We start from the raw sequence: 21,291 nt of genomic DNA on the forward strand, positions 1-21,291 counted from the left end.
AATTCAAGGCAATCATCAACAAAGTTATCTGTCTATGGTGCAGCAGCTAGTCTCTAAGACATGTGTGAGGATCCTCACCTCCTGGTATTCACACCTGTGCAGTCCCTTCCACTCCAGTTCTGCCTTGGTCTCTTGGACAGCTCACTCTGACAAAGCCTGGTGCCAAGTCATGAGGGCACAGATCCCTGCAGAGGGGCTCACATGGAGAGAAACCAACTTGCGGGCCACGTGATCCTCCAACTGAACCTTTCAAACTTTCAGAGACTGAAGCTCCAGCCAAGATGGAACAAAAACCTTGTAAAATACCTGAAGCCAGAACTGCCCAACCAAGGAGCTCCAGAATTCTTGTGCCACAGGAACCACGAATAGTAAGAAATGATTATTGTACTAAGTTTGGGGGTGATTTGAGGACACAGAAGATCCTCCTCGTCTGATTAGATTACAGTTTAGCTTATTTTGTATAACCCAATGAATATTTTGGTTCATGGCAGCTGCAGTTGATTAACATCTCCCGTCTTGCAATGAGATGAGTTCAGGAGATAAAACCAGTATTACCAACAACCAACTGGGCCGCATAGCAGGGATGACTATTTGCTCTTTGTTCAACAGCATTCACCGTTAACTCGATGCTTGCCATGTGGAAAGTTCTGTGTCAGGATATAAACATAATTTCACTTCTCCACACGGGCACATGACCCATGATAACAGTTACATGCAAAAAACAATCCCTATTTCACTTCCATTGGTGCCCACTGGTTGCACAGGTCAGTGTTTGTAAACCCTGGTCTAACCCATTAGAGGATAATGAAATACAGTTAATGGGATGCTTTCTACCAGCACTTAAAAATAATGAAATGGAAGGGATGATACAGGTAATATGGGGAAAGTATTTTTTCATTTAGTTTATACATTAAAAAAGTATTTGTATGTAGACAACACACATCATGCAATAATATGTATTTCTGACTGTGGATTATGGTCAAAAAGTTTAAAACCAGTGACATAAAATACCAATAGTAACATCCTTAGGAACTAAGGACGAGCCCCCATGTTCTCAGTTCTCACCCACCGTGTTCTTTTCCGACTTCTCTTCTCCCTGCTTGCTGAACTCCTGGGCTTCACCGTGAAGTTCATTTTATTTTCATGTTGAGATTTTAAAATCCCTGTGGAAATTGGCTCTGGCCCAGGTGTTTTTTCCTAATCGCAGTCCTGCCCATCTTGAAAATAGGGAAGTCCCTTCTCCTTGGGGATACCCCTATTAAAAACCACTTAGTGGCTGACTCAAAAGAGTGAGGCAAGTTATAAGAGGGAGATATGAAACTTGAAATAATCCTGAGAGCGTTGAAATTTCTGACTAAATGAATCATATTCACTTCTCCAACATGTTACAAATAATTAGATACGCTGCGCTTTTAAGGTTGGTTCTCTACAATGCTCCAGAAACAATTATATCCGCTAGGTGGACTTTCAGATTGTTATGACTTACAGTACATAAAGTTCTACGCTTTTACGACACAGGCTGCAGACATAGCAAGTATCCTGAGTCCAAGAATTACCTCCCAGCTCTCTCTTCTGTAGCGCCTAGCACAGGCTTTTGCATTAAACTAATAAATGAACAAATATATATATTTTTAAGATTTTATTTATTTGAGAGAAAAAGACAGAGAGTGCTTGAGCAGGGGGAGGGGCAAGGAGACTCCCCACTCAGCAGGGAGGCCAGTGTGGGGATAAATGCCAGGACCCAAGATCATGACCTGAGCCAAAGTCAGATGCTTAACCAACTGAGCCACCGAGATACCCCATGAACAAGTATTCTTCAAAAGAAATTTTGGGAAATTAAAAAACAAACTATCCAATCAAGTGGTAATTCATTTACTTATTTATAATGCTTCCAAAGAAAGGCATTGTTATCCATAAGGAAGATTTCCTAGCATTAAACCAGTATTTCTACCACTGAAAATAAAAATACTAATGAATAGAGCTGAACATTTCTTTGAACTAATAGAAAGATTTCCAGATTTTTCCAGAATGAGTCAGGATAAGCAAAAAAGGTCAGGGTAATGATTTTATTGTGCACTGATGGTTTTCTTTTTACCAAAGTGGCACAATGAAGCTTAAGAGAAGCTATGGGAAAAATGATACTAACACTCAGCTGATTAGTAACTTCTAAAAAACAAGCTACAAAGAGGAAATGGGGAATCAACATGCTGTAACCAGACCTCAACATTTAATAAGGAAATGGATTGATATCTTTGAAAAAGCACAGAAAAGCAAGTAATCAAATTCCTCTAGAATGAGATCAAGAAAAGAAGGGGGGGTGCGCATTAAATCACAAAAAGCTCTAAAGAAAAAAAAAGTTCTGGGTTTTTCCAAAGTTCATTTTCTAAGCAACATTCTGATTTTTATTATTCAAAAAGCAGTTGTTTTTTCATGGCAATAAAACTTTAGCATAGTTATCACTGTGCTAAACAAGACTTAAGAACTCGTCCTCCAGTCTGTTCATTAGCCTAAACTGCAGAAAACGTTGACATTTGTCAAATTTATTTTTCTAGCCCACTCCGAGTTCCACACTAGTATACCCAACTGCTTGCCTGAAATCTCCCTATTTGGGTTTTCCCACAACCATTTCAAACTTTGCCTACCAAGAAGTGATCTCTTGTCCTCTCCATCCTCTGATCCACAATTCTTCCCCACTCCCCATCTTGCCTCACCCCCCCCAAAAGAATATACCATTTTTCTCGTTTCAAAATATGTAACTTCCAACCCCACTGCCAAAGTCACAAGGCTGAGAATTATTCTTCCCATGTAATCCAACAAATCCCGTTTGCAGGATGTCTGAAATCTCTCTCCAATTAGTCTACTTTCCTCTTCCTCTGCTGACACTCCCTTAATTCATGCATCACCTTTCCTCATTTGGTCAAATGCAGTAGCTTCTTAACCATTCTCGCATCATTTAATTCTCCACCTCGCAGCCAGAATAATACACAAAATACAACTCTCCCACTGAAAACCTTCAGTTTCTCACAGCATCTGAAATCGAGAGCGAAGACCTTAATTGGGCTATAAGGCCTTGCAGTGTGGCCCTCACCTCATCTCCCCACCTCTCCAGGGGATCCAGCTGCTTTCAGACCTGTGGATCTTTACAGCCTCTGAGGGTCTTCCCCAGCAAACTAACTCCCCCTACTTATCTTTCAGGTCTTAGCTTAAGTACTTAAAAATATACTTATATATTTACCTCTGTGGTTATTGTTGGGCTGGCAGGAAGGGCTACCAAAGATGGCGAAAGTTCCCGCCACAAGACCTGAGCTGGGACAGGAGAACAAAGGCCAAAGCAGGAATCTGAGACCCCCGCCCCGGGCTCCTGTGGACCAATGGGATCCCGATGAGCGACGGGATATCCAAATAAGGGAAACTTGCCAAAAGACCCCTGAGCTTTCCCCAAGACCCCTTAAAAGCCCCCTCCTCCCTGCCTTGGGCGCGACTTCTGCCACTCTGCTTTCCAGAGTGGCGGAACCTCGCCCCAGGGTGCCCACCTCCTCCCAGCGCAACTTTCCTGGCTCCCCTTCTCCTGAGCCCTGAAACTTCGCCGGAGAGCGTTTTTAATAAATCTTGCCTTGCACCCACTTTGCCTGGTGTTGTGTTTATCTCGCCAGAAAAAACTTTACATTTGGTGCCGAAACCCGGGAAGGAGATTGAGCCCCCACACAGTGGGGAGGCTCTCTCCTTTCCCTGGCTGAACCGGACCTGCCTTTCCGAACGCCCTTCCGAAGCTGTGGTGAGTTTCCCCGATTCCGCGCCTCCTTCCAGAAAGCCCTGCCCTAATCGCGGCCGCGTCAGGGTGGACCCCGCCGGTCACCAGGTGACCTCCGTGACTCCGAGAGGCTGGGAGACGTCCTAACCTCTACGGCAGTCGACACAGTTTTTCCGCAACCCAGTGGTGGACGAGGGGACGCCTTCCTCCAGCCCTCGGGTTGCCCGGCAACGAATCATGGGGACCTCCCAATCCAAATTCGACCCTAAAACATCCCGGGGGTGTTTTAGGCCTGCTGGCCAATCTTAAAACCCTGGAACTGGACCAGGACCTGCAAAAACGACGGTACTGTACTGTCGCTTGGCCACAATACCGATTAGACAATCAGTCCCAATGGCCTCCGGAAGGCACGTTTAACTATCAGACTTTCATGGACCTAAATAACCTCGGCAGGCACCAAGGCAGATGGGCCAAGGTCCCTTATGTCCAGCTTTCTGGACTCTGCACTCTCGCCCCTTCCTCTGCTCTCACTGCTCCACCTCTCAGGTCCTCCTGGCCCGCTCCCCTCCCCCTACCCTGCCACCCACTGCTCCCAAAGACCCGGACCTCTCCTCCCCGTCTCTCCTCTCTGATTCTCCCCTCTCTGAACCTCCGGAGAGCTTCACCCACCCGCCGACAAGAGGGGCCCCAGCTCCTCTTCCTCCTCCTCCTTATCGCGATCCCCCACCCCAAGGCCCCTCTCTCCCTACGCCCCCTAATCCTCCCGCCGCTCCAACCACCCCCCTTTCGGTCCCTTCCACCCCCTCCACCCTTTCCACCCCTTCCACCTCAACTCCCGTCTCATCCCCTCAACCCCCAAAACCTGAGTCTGCTCCTGATGCGCCCCCCCCAACCTTCCCCTACATCCGCTCCAGCCTCCCCTCCCATCTCCACCTGCATTAGGGCTCGAAAACCCTCCCCTAAGTTAGTCTGCCCCCAAGGGAGGTTGCTGGAGCTGAGGGAGTTGTCTGAGTCCATGTGCCCTTCTCTCTACAGGACCTTTCCCAAACTGAGAAGCGTTTGGGCTCCTTTTCGGCCAGTTCTGATAACTATATTAAAGAATTCCAATGTCTGGCCCAAGCCTATGACCTCACCTGGCATGATTTACATGTGGTCCAGACCACCACCCTCACCATAGAGGAGACGGAACGCATCCAGGCTGCTGCCCGGGAGCACGCAGACCAGGTCCATCTCACTGATGCTGCCATGCCAGTTGGAGCCCAGGCGGTCCCAGCTGTAGAACCAGGTTGGGATTATCAGGATGGCCAAGATGGCCACTGGCGCCGCGACCGCATGGTCCAATGTCTCATAGCCGGCATGCGGGCAGCTTCTAATAAGGCCGTTAATTATGACAAGATCAGGGAGATTGTCCAGGCCCCTGACGAAAACCCCGCTATGTTTCTTAACCGATTGACCGAGGCCTTAACCCATTACACTCGCTTGGATCCTGCCTCCCCTGCAGGGGCCACGGTACTGGCTACTCATTTTATCTCTCAATCGGCGCCGGATATACGGAAAAATTAAAGAAGGCTGAGGAGGGCCCTCAGACCCCCATTTCTGACTTGGTGAAAATGGCATTTAAGGTCTTTAATTCCCGTGAGGAGGCGGCTGAGCTTAAACGACAAGCCATATTCCAGCAAAAGGTTCAGTTGCAGACCCAAGCCTTGGTAGCAGCCCTGCGGCCGGCCGGCTCCGGGAGCCAGCAGAGAGGGGCAACCAACCGCACCCCCCCGGGGCCTGTTTCACATGCGGGGCCGAGGGACACTGGGCTCGCCAGTGCCCCAATCCAAAGCCGCCAACTCGGCCTTGCCCTCAATGCCATTTGATGGGCCACTGGAAATCCGACTGCCCTAACCTCGGGGTATCTTCGGCGCCTCAACGTGGGGGACCCCTCGAGACAGTAAGTCCGGCCTTTCAACTGCTTGGATTGGAGGACGACTGACGAAGCCCAGACTCGGCCACCCCTCTCACCCAGGCCGAGCCCAGGGTTACGCTCCAGGTAGCGGGTAAGTCCATCTCTTTTTTGCTGGACACGGGGGCTACCTACTCTGTTCTGCCTTCCTACTCGGGACTTACTCGAACCTCACCAATTACTGTTATGGGGATCGATGGGACCTCCTCCAATCCTAGGGTGACCCTTCCCCTTACCTGTTAGCCTGGATGGGTTCCCCTTCTCCCACTCGTTCCTGGTGATTCCTTCCTGCCTGGTCCCTCTACTGGGTAGGGACATTCTCCAGAAACTAAGGGCAACTATCTGCCTCTCCCCTTCCTTCCCTCTATCCACCTCAACCCGTCTCATCCTACACCTCTCCACTCCCTCGACCCCCGCTCCAGATGACCTACCTACTGTAGACCCTCAGGTGTGGGACACCTCAGAACCCATCATCGCTTCCCACCTTACCCCGGTTAAAGTACAGCTTAAGGATAACTCTAAGTTTCCCTCTAGAGCTCAGTTTCCTATTTCCTTAGCCCACCGCCGGGGCCTGAAACCTATCATAGAACGGCTTTAATTTCAGGGACTCCTGATCCCCATCAGTTCCCCCTGTAACACCCCATCCTCCCAGTACGCAAGCCCTCAGGGGCTTATCGACTGGTACAAGACCTTAGGCTTATCAACGAGGTCGTGGTCCCCCTCCACCCAGTCGTTCCTAACCCTACTGTCTCGCGTTCCCCCAAACACCTCTCACTTTACTGTACTGGAGCTAAAGGACTCCTTTTTCACCGTCCCTTTGCACCCTGATTCCTATTTTCTTTTTGCCTTCACCTGGGAGGATCCTGACACGCATGCTTCTGGACAACTAACTTGGACTGTTCTACCCCAGGGGTTCAGGGACAGCCCTCACATTTTCGGCCAGGCCTACAGACTTAACAGCAGTGCGTCCTTAAGGCCAGTACTCTAATACATATGTGGATGACCTCCTCCTCTGTAGCCCCTCCCTCTCGGTCTCCCAAGACGACACCTCCACCCTACTTAACTTTCTGGGGGCCAAGGGATATCAAGTACCCCCCCCTAAGGCCCTCAACATGACCTTAGGGCAGCCCATTACGGTCTACTCTCCTGCCGACTCACAGAGCTCCTTAGCCACTGATACCTGGGCAATCTGACCCTCGTCTCCAGCTATTCCATCTGCTATTCCTAGAGAACCCGCATCTCCCCCCCCCCCCCCCCGCTTAAACCCTGCAACTTTACTGCCTATACCCTTGCCAGATAAGGGGTGGATCTACATCCAGGACAGGATTTCCCTGCCAGGCAATCTGGTGCACACCTTGATTACTGACATCCACCAATCCCTCCATAGTGGCCCATAGGCTCTCCACTAATTTCTTCAGCCATTGTTCTATCATCCTTCCTTATCTAAGGTAATCGAAGTTGTCCACAGGGCTTGCAAAACCTGTTCTGCCGTGAATTCACAAGGAGGAATCCGCAGACCAGGGCCTAACCAACAGCTCTGAGGTCATCAGCCGGGGGAAGACTGACACCTGGACTTCACTCCCATGCCTTGCCATAAAATTCATTCACAGGCTGGATCGAAGCATACCTCATGGCCCGGGAAACAGCGGACGTAGTGGCTACAATACTCATCGAGCGCATCATCCCGAGGTTCGGATTGCCCCGGACCCTCCAGTCGGACAACGGACCTGCCTTCATCTCCAGTGTAACCCAACAGGTAGCTGAGAGCCTCAACATAACCTGGAAACTTCACATCCCATACCACCCACAGTCATCAGTAAGGTAGAAAAGGCCAACGGGCTGCTCAAAGCCCAACTTACCAAACCTACCCTAGAAACGCGTCTTTCCTGGCCTACACTTCTGCCTATGGCTCTCACCAGATTCCTGGCTACGCCCCGCGGGTCTTCAGGCTTAAGCCCATTTGAATTACTATATGGCCGGCCCTTTCTTAGAAATCATAGCCCTCCAGCCATTTCCCCGCCTCTTTTATCCTATCTACCTTCCCTCACTCTAAGTCCTGGTGATACCCCTCCCTATTGACTGGCCACTCCCCAACTTCAGAGCCACAAATAATACGGTCCATATGGGCCCCATCGGGGGAAACATACATATTATTAATGTGTCCTCCCTTACCACCGCAGCTGCCATATCACTAATTCCTCCCCCCTGTACTGTACTCCCTCGGGAATATTTCTCTTGTGCCCTCAGGGAATCTATCGCTGCCTGACCACTAACGACTCCCTGGGCTGTATATTCATCCTACTATCTCCTTCTACCACCATCTACTCTGAATCCCAGCTGCTGTCCATCCTATTTCCCCAACACCATGGAGGAAGGGCTGCCTTCCTCCCATTCATAACAGGGGCAGGAATAGCCACAGGGGTGGCAACTGGAACAGCGGGGATAGGAACCTCCATAGACTTTTTCTTACAAACTCTCCCAAGCCCTGAATGATGACACGGAACGGGTTGCTGACTCCCTCAGAGCCCTACAGACGCAAGTCACCAGCCTGGCAGCCTTAGATCTACAGAACCTACGGGCCTTAGACCTTCTGACTGCCGAAAAGGGGGGGACCTGCCTATTATTAAATGAAGAATGTTGTTACTTTGTTAACCAATCATATAGTTACCTCCAGGATCAAAGAGCTCAGGGATCGGATCCAAGCACGGTGGCGAGACACGACCTCCTGGGGCCTGGACCCCTACAACTGGGTAACCTGGCTGCTCCCTCTGGCGGGACCTGTATGCATAATCCTCCTCCTAATCTCAGTTGCTCCCTGTCTTTTCCAGTACTTGCAGGGTCGCCTACAAGAACTTGCCTGAGTATCTGTCAATCAACTCCGCCTCCAGCCCTACTCTCGCCTGCCCACTTCCGACTACCCCTATGAGGACGCCCCCTGTCAGCAGGAAGTAGCCAGAACCGAGTCAACGCCCCTGACACCATTATATTAAGCAAAAGGTCGGAATGTTGGGCTGGTAGGAAGGGCTACCAAAGATGGCGAAAGTTCCCGCCACAAGACCTGAGCTGGGACAGGAGAACAAAGGCCAAAGCAGGAATCTGAGACCCCCGCCCCGGGCTCCTGTGGACCAATGGGATCCCGATGAGCGGCGGGATATCCAAATAAGGGAAACTTGCCAAAAGACCCCTGAGCTTTCCCCAAGACCCCTTAAAAGCCCCCTCCCTCCCTGCCTTGGGCGCGACTTCCGCCACTCTGCTTTCCAGAGTGGCGGAACCTCGCCCCAGGGTGCCCACCTCCTCCTGGCGCAACTTTCCTGGCTCCCCTTCTCCTGAGCCCTGAAACTTCGCCGGAGAGCGTTTTTAATAAATCTTGCCTTGCACCCACTTTGCCTGGTGTTGTGTTTATCTCGCCAGAAAAAACTTTACAGTTATTAGTCTAATGTTCATCCTTTTCTCTTTTGTGCTGACAGCTGCAAAAATTCAGTGACAGTGCCTATTTTGTTCAACACTGATCCCAGAATCCACCAGCGTCTCTGGTATATATAATAGAAGCCCAGTAAATAGTTGTTCAGTGAAAGGACTTTCCTTTAAATTTTAGCTTACCACTAAGATTACATCATGCCTTTATATATAAATTATAAATATAAATAATCACAAGATAAAGTAGAAATGAATAAACTCATAAGAAAAGAATACAGCCAATGAAATATGTTCTAAAGCAAATAATCTCAACATATAATGTATTATAAATCTATTCACTTGCCTTTTGGGATTACAGATTTATGAATATATTAATTTTGTAAGTCAAATTTGCAAAATAAGACCTTAACGATAAACAAGCATTACAGGCTATTATATAGTTATTCCATGGAAACATTCACTCTAGGTTGGCTATTACTGGAAGCATCAATAAAACTGCAGAGCCAGGAACAGCATTTCTAATATGATTTGTTCCTAAAATGGTACTGAAATGATTAGATGAAAAACAGATCAATACAATTTTAATATTTTAAGTTGTTGTGGGTTTTTTTTTTTTTTTAAAAGATTCTATTTATTTCTTTGACAGAGAGAGACACAGCAAGGGAGGGAACACAAGCAGGGGAAGTGGGAGAGGGAGAAGCAGGCCTCCCGCTGAGTAGGGAATTAGTTTACTTTATGTAAGAAAAAGGAGAGTAAACACAAGGGATAATAGTCTCACATTGATACTGATTTTATTTACTTTTATTTAAAAAGAGAGAGAGAGAGAGAGAGAGAGAAGGCACAAGCAGGGGGAGTGGCAGGTAAAGGGAGAGGGAGAACCAGGCTCCCCACTGAGGAAGGATCTTGACGCAGGACTCTAGGATGATGACCTGAGCTGAAGGTTTATATCCTCCTATATTATTTTTCTTTCTTAGACATTCACAATGCTAAAAGTATCAATGTTATATTTTCAAAATGAACATACCTGAAAACAGATGTTATTTATGAAAAAAAATGTATTAAGACAAAACAGAGGACGAAAATAACTTGGGGGGAAAGTAGCAGAGAAGAGTGAAACTTCAATTTTCCTTACTGATTTTACTTCAAAGTCCTGATGTTCTTAGTACTAAAGTAAAATTCTGGTTTAAACACTTTACTCTCAGTTCTGTTCATATCTGATCTTAATAACCCAGCAATGTTTAAACTGGCATACGCGTGACGTGGGCACATTCTCCTTATCACCCAGCCAACTGTATTATTCCCATTTTTCATCATGACACTGAGGAGACTAGCAGAGTTCTGACAGCCTTAGACCCAGAATAGTGCTCACTGCTCAAACTAAATCAAAATATGCAAGTAATATGACAAAGAAATTTTTGAAAAACAAGCAATAGTTTCTATGAAACAGGTCTACCATCACTAAGCATTCTCTCTGCAGAAATATTTTTTACCACTGAGTGGTACAAAAACGTAAACTGAAACAGATCACATTTTAAAAAAATTAAAATGTTCCAGCCTCATATTCATGTAAGTATGTCCTCATAAAACTAATTTCTCTTACCATTCTTTTCCTATTTTCCTAAGTACTCCATTTAAAAGTATCAGCTTGGGAACATGGAGAACTTAACCTTCTCCCAGGAGAATGAAGAATGAAAACTGAAGTAATGATGAGCTGGTCTGATTTTCCAACCCCATACTTCATTCTAAAATACTTCCATTTGAAGAATTTACTCACATCGTCACACAGGCCCGAAGTCATTGCCTACAGTGTACAAAGTACAAAGCTGGTGATTTCTCATGTCCTGGTACTCAAGCCCTGAAGCAGACCCTCTGCACATGAAATACACCTGATTGTCCTACGCAAAGGATCCTGCAAAAATGACAAAAGCCTGCTTCTAAGGATAGGTTACTGAAAACACCGTGGCTTCCCTCTCGCTCTCTCTTGAATCACTCATTCTGGTAAAGCCAACCAGATCCTTCAGCTCCTCCAGTCCCAGGGACTATAACTCTGACCAGTATCTTGATAGCTAAATCACTTCCCTAATTCCTGACTCACAGACACTCTAATATTACACATTTGTTGTTTTAAGCTGCTAAGTTTTGAGATAAATTTTTAGGCAGCAAGAAAACTAAAACCCCAGACATCATTTTTCACCCATCACATATATAACCAATTCGAAGCTCAGTAGGCCTAGAAACATTACGTGTAGATAGGAAAAAACGTTGTAACCTAAATACAAAACCCCGAAAGTCAGATTTAGACATACTGAAAGTACACTTTTTCGAATTCCATTTGGAAGTCTTCAACTATTTTAACTATTGCTACCAGAGACCATGATGCTATCGCACCAGACAGGTACTAATGAAGACCGTCATAAAGAAGATACCGATTATGTGCTTGTTAAATCTGTAAACCAATAAATGATGCAGGAATAAAAGAAACAAATGATACCAAGGCTGGTAAGAGTCCCTGCACACATCTTTATTACTTGTTTGCAATGCTTCTTTCAACCACCAGAGGGCAGGAATGGCACACTGTTCTTTGGCCTACTAACAATGCCTAAAGCAGGAAGTCTTTAGTAGGAATAAAATAAAAATTCTGCACAAATGGAGGAAGAGAGGAAGGGATAAGTGTGTGAATAAATGGGAAAAGATTATGTCTTGCTATGCTGTCCAAAGAAGCTTCCGGGAGTGTAAACGGAGTTAAAATATAGGACTCCATATACTAATATCCATCAGTACTAATTAATGTATTTCATAATTCAGTACTAATTCATTAAGGGTATTCTGGAGAGGGAATAGAGCAAAAAACCACAGAGGCTGAGAACATCAGGACAGTTTCAAGGAACATGTGACCAGAGCATAGGGAATGAGGATTGGGACTCAAATGCAAGCTCAACTCTTTACTCTTGCTCCATGTGTTCTACCCAATTAGAAATTAGTTGGTATTTTTCTTTTCTGAAATGTCGGTTTCTACAGGAAACAGTAAATTTAGTATATTAAATTCAGGCCCATTCTCACAACATCCACAAGTGATAAAATCAACTTCCTTGTTCTGCAGAACCAAAACAGGCATCATTATGTACCTCATAGGAGCTGCGTCCCAAAGCAGGTACAGGGTCCAGAAAGAAATAATCACCCTCTCTATGGCCAGACTCATTAACTCAAACCTATCAAGTGACCACAGATGTCACAATGCTCTCTGAAATCTTATTATCACAGCGAGCATTTCCCAATTGCCCTATTATGTTTAATGTTGCCTTGCAGCAAATAGTTCTTAATGAATGTATTTTTCGATACCCATCATATTCTATTGAATCAGAAGCTTCCTCCTAATAACAAAATTAACAAAATCATTTTCCCTTTTCTTCAAGTTATTCAAGCTAGCGAGAGTCAGGGATGACTTCATATTCATATTTTATGAGGCCTTTAGCAAATTTTGTTGCTTTTATGGTTTATGGTCTGATTCCTAGATCTAAGCATTATGGTTGGCAAGAATATTTATAAGCGGATAGAGACAAATAATGAATAAAGTGGAATCCCAACATTTTACAAAGGATATCCTTGCTGAAAAAAGCTGAAGGAGATAAATGGGTTAATTCTTGGTTAATCAAAAAGGCATTAATAAAAATAACCCATCCCCTCAACTACAATAAATACCAAGATATTCTACATATGTTTGTAGTAAAGATCAAATTGTCCCACGGATGGCCATTAATTAGTTAATGATAAGAATACCGAATCTGGATTAATGGGGAAAATGTTGTTGGCAATAATGTTGAACAGAATAAAGCAGGTTCGGGGGGCCTCTACAGATAGATCTATATAACCCCTGATCCTCTGCAAAAGTACATAAGGCATTCTCTAGGAGAATGAGACTTTTCACCCTCAAATGACAGAAAATCACATTCAAAATAGCTTAAGCAAAAGAAGGGAATTCACTGACTCAAATAATTGAAAAATCCAGAAGTAGATCCAGTGACTCAACTCATATGATAAAGGTATGTTATTTGTCTCAGCTCCTTCCCTCTCCTGTTCCCTCTCTCCCTCCCCACCCCCTACTCTCAGAGATGCTCATCCTAGGAGGGCAGCTCTCAGGCACCTTTACAGCTTCAACCCAACAGAAGAGATTCTCTTTCTTCAGAGCTTCAGGAAGTCCCAAGATCAAGTCTCACTGGCCCAGGAACATCTTGTACACACCCCTGAGCTCAGGTCTGCAACAAATACTCACCCCTAAGACCAGGCCTGACAGTGACCAAGGAGTTACTATACAAGGAAAACATGGATTAGATTCTCAGGAAAAGGAAAGAATAAAAATAAATGTAAGTCACCTATGTACATCCAGTCTCAGATCCCTGAATGCCTTTCTCCAAAGTTAAGAACCAGTATAAAAAAGGTTTAAAGAAGAATAGGTACATTTCTAACATGTTACCTTAAACCTTAGCTGTACCACATTGCTCATAGTTAAATAACCAATACCCTAATCAAACCCAGTGCCTTACGCGGCTTCCTCAATTTAGAGGCACAGCATTTTCCTCCACTGATTCCGTAATTACCTCTTCTTGAAGTTCTGTCTTCTGACCTTGGCTTCCAGGCTGTACATGAGTCAGGTTCTACGAATTCTCTTTTTCAGGCATTCATTCCCCACTTTGCTCCCTTCTTCTTCTCTCTCTCATTCTATCTTATTCATCACTTTCCTTCAAATGATGCTCATGTATTCATCTCCAGACCAAAAAAAATGCCCTTTTAAAAACCCCTCCATTCCTACATTTCTAAAAACCAAATATACTACCTCAAAGCCTAGATGTCACACCCCAAATACTCAAATATCTTCTCTTTCACAAAACCAGCCCTTTCTCCCTCGCAATTCTCTCTCTGAGAAATGATGTGCTCACTTCAGGATTCAGCTCATACATGACATCTTCTATGAATCCTTGCCTGTCCTCTCCCTGTCCTCCCCCTCTGGTGGGGGTATGTGCTCTCATAGCATCCTGCAGGTCCCATGCCCATTGACAGTACCTCCGCCGTTTCAGTTTCACGACCTGTTCACTTCCTGAGTTCTTACGTTCGCCTGCATGCTTGATGGGAAGGACCCAGCCAAGTCCTCCATTGTATCCAACGTGCCAGGCAGAGGAACTGGCACACGGGAGGCTTCCAATGGATGGTTTAATGGAAGGGGGGGGGGGGGGACACATAATTTTTTTTGAAGAAACTTAATTTTTATTAAAGACCCACAACTTTAAACTATTTACTATTTGCTGAAAAGGACTGGCAGGGAAAAAAAAAAAAAAAAAAAAAAAAGATGTGTTTGCGTTACCATTTGAACAGACTGTGTCTTGGTAAAGTCAAGGCAACAAGATTGCTACCAAAATCTATAAAATAAAAGTCAGGCACCGGAATTAAAGGGAAAAATCACGACTTTCTTTTTTCCTTCTTCTTAGTAAGCCCCAGGTTAAAAAAAAAAAAATGTGGCAGACATGGAACACTAGGGAACTCTTCTTTCTCTCTGAGGAACTGATAACAACACTCCATCAACAGGCACCAGCTGTACTCGATGTCGAGGCCTTAAATCTTTCCTTACAGGTATCAAGCATCCCAGCTCCAATCCCTTGACACACCAAGAGACGGCTTTCTGCGACTGAGCTGACTGGGAATGACTCAATCCTTTCAACTCAAAGCCGCTGCTACTTGGTGATAGTCCTCCTAACTGTGTAAGTATCTTTAATCATTATGACCTGAAGTCCGAGAATTCATTATTTACTAGTTTCTATGACACTGACCACACTTACTTAATGTCTCAATTAAGAGATTAGTGATCTAATTAATCTGAAAGTCTAAATTTCCACGTATTTAAAATATGTGGGAATAAGACGAGCCACCCACAGCGTTGTTGACAAAGGCAAGTGGGGGAACAGGAAAAGCACCTGAGGCACAGGTGGTGTTTGTGGTCAGAGGAGAGGTAATGGTGACAGAGTTCCAGCCACTCCCGCACTCATACAGGACGTGGAAGGTCTGTGGATTCACTAACACGCACGTCCTCCGGAGTCACTCGGAAGCAGCATTCTGGAAGCTACTCCAGAGAGGCATTATCCATACTTATCTTGTTGTGCACACAATTCTGAAAATAATCCATGCCTTCTCACGACTCCTAAACCTGTGCAAAACTTTACACACACTCTGAACTCTCCCTTCAGCTGGCTCCCCCGCACTCGCCGCCGAATTTCCTTCATGTCAATCAAGTCGTGAGGACATTATTTTCATTAGTGTTTTTGTAGACTTTAATAAGCAACCACTGGTTCTCTGTTTCACTGCTATGCACAAACTTAACTTATAAACCTCAACATCACTCTTTGGTTTTCTCCTTAGATTAGTCACATCAACCTCAAGTAGCTGCAATCTGTACTGTTCTTAGCACCATTACACATAACCCTGGAAACCCTGTCCTACTCAACCTAGTCCTTGCCGGCAATCACTACAAATACAAAAGTAAATGTGTCCTATTTCTGGTATTTTATTTATAAGTGTCGGGTCCATTTATCCATCCATCCATCCGAGACAGGGCTGGTGTGTCTGTTTGAAGACAAAACATTTCTGGTATTTTATTTCCTTTCCATACTTCCGAATGATTCTAATGGGGATGCAAAGGGACACTGATTCGATATCCAGCAGGCAACAGAAACTGGATGAGGAGAGGGATCTTGCTATGAACAAATGGGGAGTGCTCAAATTAGATTAAAAAATAAATTTTAAAAAGTAAACTTCAGCTTCTAGTGTTAATTATAAGCAAAACTACAAAATACGGAGATTTGTTTTCTTAAAACTACCTTTTCCCACAGAAATTTTGTCATTTAAGTTTCCATATATAAAAACTTCACAAAAAACTGAAGCTTTTCCTTTTGGGGAAAGATCAACCTATAAGAATAAACACAATCAAAACATTAAAAATGTCAAAACTATTTCTCTCACTGGCAATAACAACAGAAAGTAAGTAACAGCTTGGATGGGAAAAAACAAATCTGCTGCACAGCTCAAACTCCAGAAATGTAAAGAGAAAGTGCCCTCATCTGGCCAAACAAAAAATTTAACATCCTCGGTGCACATACCAACTTGCTCAAGCATAATTTTCAGGGCTTTAATTGGTACAGAAATAAATTTGAAAGTCTGAAAAAAATAAGTAGCAAATCTAACAGTATAAACTTTTTTGCTGTCTTCTACAAATGTAACTATTTGCTGTTAAAACAACTACTTAACCATAAAATATAAAAAGTATAAATTTACACAGTACAGTCTCTCCCCAACTGGATATATTAGAAATATAGTAGGAAGAATTTATTTTGTTACCAGTCCTCTTCTTTGCAAATCATTAATTACCAGTCCTCTTCTTTGTAAATCATTAATTATAAAACAGCATAAATAACTTTATATCCTAATGACAAAACTGAGTTACGACTTTCATATGCTATTATCTGGAAAAATATATCTTTGTAAAACTTTAGAGCTCATAATTTTTTTCCTGAGCACTTTTTAAACTAATATGCCATTTAAAGTTAAATGTTGGTAAACCACTTATATTCTCAGCTGACATCTCTGCCAAACAGACCCAGTAGAGCCCGGAACAGAAATACCATTTTCAGCAGCGCTGTGACACTAATGTTACAATTGAAATGTTACAGATGAGTAATCCTACCATTAACAGTAATGATGATGAGACAATACTAATATTAGAAATCACTCAAATGTTAGCTACTTGCCAGGTCTTGTAGGAGGCAGGCAGAAAGCTGCCTACCCAGCCCCAAAGGAGTCCATGGTCTAATAACCCCCAGAACCTATGATGAAGTTACCTCACTACCTCCAGACAGAAAGGGCTTTGCAAATGTGGTTAAAATGAGGGAGCAAAAATGGAGAGACTTTTCTGCATTATCTGGCTGGCCCGATGCAATCACAGGGGCCCTAAAAAGTGGAAGAGGGGGAGGCAGGAGAGTCAGAGGGAGGTGTGACTATGGAAGAAGGGTAGGAGATGCAACACTGCTCGCTCTGAAAATGACGATGATGATGAACCGAGGGTAAGAGCAGCCTCTAGAAGCTGCAAAAACAAGCGAACGGATTTCACCCTAACAGCCTCTGGAAAGGGACACAGCCCTGCAACACCCTGACTTTAGCCCAATGCGTCCCGGGTCGAACACCTGACCTAGAGAACTGCAAGGCAATGAGTCTGTGTTTGTGCTGTTTTAAGCCACAATGTTTGTGGTAATTTAACAGCAGCAACAGAAAACTAATACATTGAGCTAAACTCAGTTACTCCTCATACTAGTGAGGTAGATACTATTATTCATCCTGCTTTATTGTTTTAGATTTATTTATTTGAGGGAGGGAGGGAGGGGAAGAGGGAGAGTCAGTCTCCAGCAGACTCTGTGCTGAGTGTGGAGCCCAACATGGAGCTCGATGGATCCCAGGATCCCATGACTCTGAGATCATGACCTGAGCCGAAACCAAGAGCCAAACACACTTCACTGGCCCTACCACCCAGGCACCTCATTAATACTACTTTAGAAAGAGTAAGCTCATCCTTAAAAAAGATAGGGGCACCTGGGTGGCTCAGTTAGTTGAGTGTCTGACTCTAGATCTCAGGGCTATGAGTTCAGGCCCTGCACTGGGCTCCCGTCTATTTAAGAAAAGAGACACACACAGAGGGAGATTAGGTTGATTCGTCTGAGGTCGTACAGCTAAATAAACTTCGGCCTTGGACATGTCCATATCAGTGCCATGCAAGGACGAGGCCCGCCTCCTGTATCACTGCTTCAACCTGTGAACATGACCACTGTGCTTGGTGTTGAAAGTGCTCCACTGACTCTCCTCCCCTCACACCCAATGAGAGCTTCCACTCACTGCTATCTGAAACTATTTACCTCATCTCTTTCCTTGTTCAACTAACCTTTGGATCGTTATTATCTTCCTTGTATTTTCTACTTTCCACATCCACTGGGCCATGTTAAAGTAGAACAAATCACTTGGATAAAAATGCTATTCTAACTCCCTCCCTATTACAAGTTCCAGTCACATAATGTCCCATTCTAAAGCTTTCAATAGCCCTCCAGTATGTAATCAAGTAAAACCTAATTTCTTTGAGGAGGCTAACTTCAGGAACCCTTAGGGATCTCGGAAGGATCCCATCTCATCTTCCCATACCACACATACCACAAGATACATCCAAATGTAGTTCGCAGGCCCATATTTTGGCAAGGTCTCACTTCATCCTTTGTTGTGCTGTGTTTTTCTAAAATGTACGTTTATAAAAAACTATACCCACCCCTTAAAAATAGCATACCAGCCACAAACCCCTATAGACTTTTGCTTGTATCACTCAGCCCCATTTGGCTTCAGACACTAAGGACCCAGTCAGGCTAAAGGAGGTGGTATACCATTGTCATCTTCTAGGTTAGATATCATGGGTCCAAATCCAAGCTCTACCACTTTCTAGCTTTGTGATCTAGAGCATTATTTCACTTCACTGGTCTAGGTTTCCCTTCCCTGAAAAGTGGGAAAAATAAGAGTACCCTCCTCATATGGTTGTTTCAAGAATTAAATAGATTACTACATGTAGCTGACATAGATTCTTGCTTTTTACTATAATTCCCCTAAAGAAGTACCCTCCTCCTTCAATCTCAGTCCACTTCACTGGTACACAAATGATGTATCTAACTCATGACTACAAAATCAAGTCACATGTCCTCCCAACTGAGCCAGCCAGGCGCCCCACAAATGACGTATCTAATTAGTACCTTTCCTTCTCCCAGAGAACTAGATCTTATGATCCATCCCACAGTATCAAGCTATGCCTCTACTTCCACCAGATGGATCCCAATTCTCAATCCCTGGTACTACAATATGGAAATTACCATGAATTAGTACCTCTTTTCACCGTCTTTCCCCTTTTCCCTTGTGACCAATAGATCCCCTCACTCCCAGAACACTTACTATATTTTTTTAAGCAAAGACTTACTAATCGGCTTAGATACCATGACTTTTTTTTTTTTTTTAAAAGATTTTATTTATTTATTTGACAGAGAGAGATCACAAGTAGATGGAGAGAGAGGCAGGCAGAGAGAGACAGAGGGAAGCAGGCTCCCTGCTGAGCAGAGAGCCCGATATGGGACTCGATCCTAGGACCCTGAGATCGTGACCTGAGCCGAAGGCAGCGGCTTAACCCACTGAGCCACCCAGGCACCCTTTTTTTTTTTTTTTTAAAGATTTTATTCATTTATTTGACAGACAGAGATTACAAGTAGGCAGAGAGGCAGGCAGAGAGGGGGAAGCAGGTTCCCCGCTGAGCAGAGAACTCGACGTGGGGCTTGATCCCAGAACGCTGGGATCATGACCTGAGCTGAAAGCAGAGGCTTTAACCCACTGAACCACCCAGGTGCCCCGATACCATGACTTTAATAACTGCCCACTATCAAGATTAGCTCTGTTGATGAGTTTGTCCTTATAGCACTAGCTTCCCCAGCAAACCACTTTTCCTATTACTGCATCAGTGAAAAAGGTCAACATGCTATTATTGTTGTTATTGGTATATGTCTTATTCACCTACACAATTATAGGTTTCTTGAAAGCAAGAACTATAGGATAATCATCTTTGAATTTACCAGACCTAAACATATTTTTATTTTTGATTAAGCTGACAGATGAAATGAGTCACATGTGATTCACAGCTGAGTACCAATCAGCAAAAATAGCTTTTTGTTTATCACCCCTTCCCCAACCACTGGTACTAAAATACAAACACATAAATTCATCCTTGCTTATAATTACATTAAGTTTTAAAATGAATGAGACCACTATAGTTTCCTCAGGTTTTCAGTGACATATCTTTATGTTATCTTAGCTTATTTTAGATTAATATACTAGTATAAAATCTGTTCTGTACAAAGCTTTTAGAAATCACTTTGAAATATCATTAATAATAATCAATATAGCCACATTAATGTTTTCAGTATCACCTTTTATTATACCAATTTAGTGTATCTTAAGCTTTCAGTCTGTACTTCAATACTATGAAATTATTGTGCTGTGTTCAACAAGAGACTTCAAATATCTTCAAAGAAAAACAGAATACTGGGGGCTCCTGGGTGGCTCAGTCGGTTGAGTGACACTCTTGATTTCAGCTCAGGTCATGATCTTAGGTTGTGACCTCAGGGTCATAGGATCAAGTCCAACCTTGGGCTCTACCCTCAGTAGGGAGTTGGCTTGGGATTTTTGCTCTACCTCTCTATCTTGCCCCTCCCCTTCCCAGACTCTCTTCTATGCACTCTCTCTCACTAAAATAAATAGACCTTAAAAAAAAAAGTACTATTATTCTGTATCATTTACTCACATGCTTCTCCTTTAACCTTAGAGCTTAGTGATAAATTTAACTTGCTTGATACTCTAAGTCAAGTCTAACTCATGCTAATCCTGGTGTGTAGCGATCAAATATTCTATTACCTTTTTCGATTTTATCATGTTCAGTTCAGGCCATCTCATTAACAACATTTTCTTAGACAGGGAGGTGTTCATCTTAATCTGACATTTTCCATAAGAGTAAAGAAATAAAACTAGGGGCACCTGGGTGGCCCAGTCAGTTAAACCTCCAACTCTTGGTTTCGGCTCAGGTCCTGATCTCAGGTTCGCAGCATGGAGCCCTGGGTCTGGCTCTATGATCAGTGGCTCAGGGCAGTCAGCTTCAGAGTCTCTCTCCACCTCCTTCTGTCCCTCTTGCTCTTGCACACACGTTCTCTCTCAAAATAAATAAATCTTTAAAAAAAAAAAAAAAACCCTAAAACTGATTTGTTTCTTTTTACAATACTACATGATAACTACAAGATCTCTTTCAATTGCCTTTCCAAGTGAAACATAAAAAACTTTAGAACCCAGGTTCAGAACCCTGACTGTACACATTATAACTACCTGTAGAGATCTTTAAAAATAGACCCTCAGGCCCCATGCAAGAGGGGTCTGATTTGGTTGGTGTCTGGTCAGCCCAAGTTTAAATGTTGATGCTGGTGACTTTAGAGGAGCCAGATGATAAGAAGCACAGCCTGAGACAACGTTCCTTTCTTTAAAAGAAAACACTGTATGTCAAAGATCTATAGAAGAC

The 21,291-nt window shown here is 44.0% G+C and overlaps 1 protein-coding gene and 1 long non-coding RNA gene across 19 annotated transcripts in view; one reads left to right on the forward strand and one right to left on the reverse strand.

Annotated features, from left to right (window-relative positions):
• PLEKHA5 (pleckstrin homology domain containing A5) overlaps positions 1 to 21,291 on the reverse strand; it is a 277,031-nt gene that overhangs the window by 198,571 nt on the left and 57,169 nt on the right. The gene's annotated exons all lie outside the window — the stretch shown is intronic.
• On the forward strand, positions 5,706 to 8,984 carry LOC131838987 (uncharacterized). The gene is made up of 3 exons (XR_009356771.1): positions 5,706 to 5,796; positions 7,313 to 7,458; positions 8,531 to 8,984. It is a non-coding gene; the product is annotated as an uncharacterized LOC131838987 (long non-coding RNA).

The sequence above is a fragment of the Mustela lutreola genome, chromosome 8 (assembly GCF_030435805.1).
Source record: "Mustela lutreola isolate mMusLut2 chromosome 8, mMusLut2.pri, whole genome shotgun sequence".
Taxonomy (NCBI): domain Eukaryota; kingdom Metazoa; phylum Chordata; class Mammalia; order Carnivora; family Mustelidae; genus Mustela; species Mustela lutreola.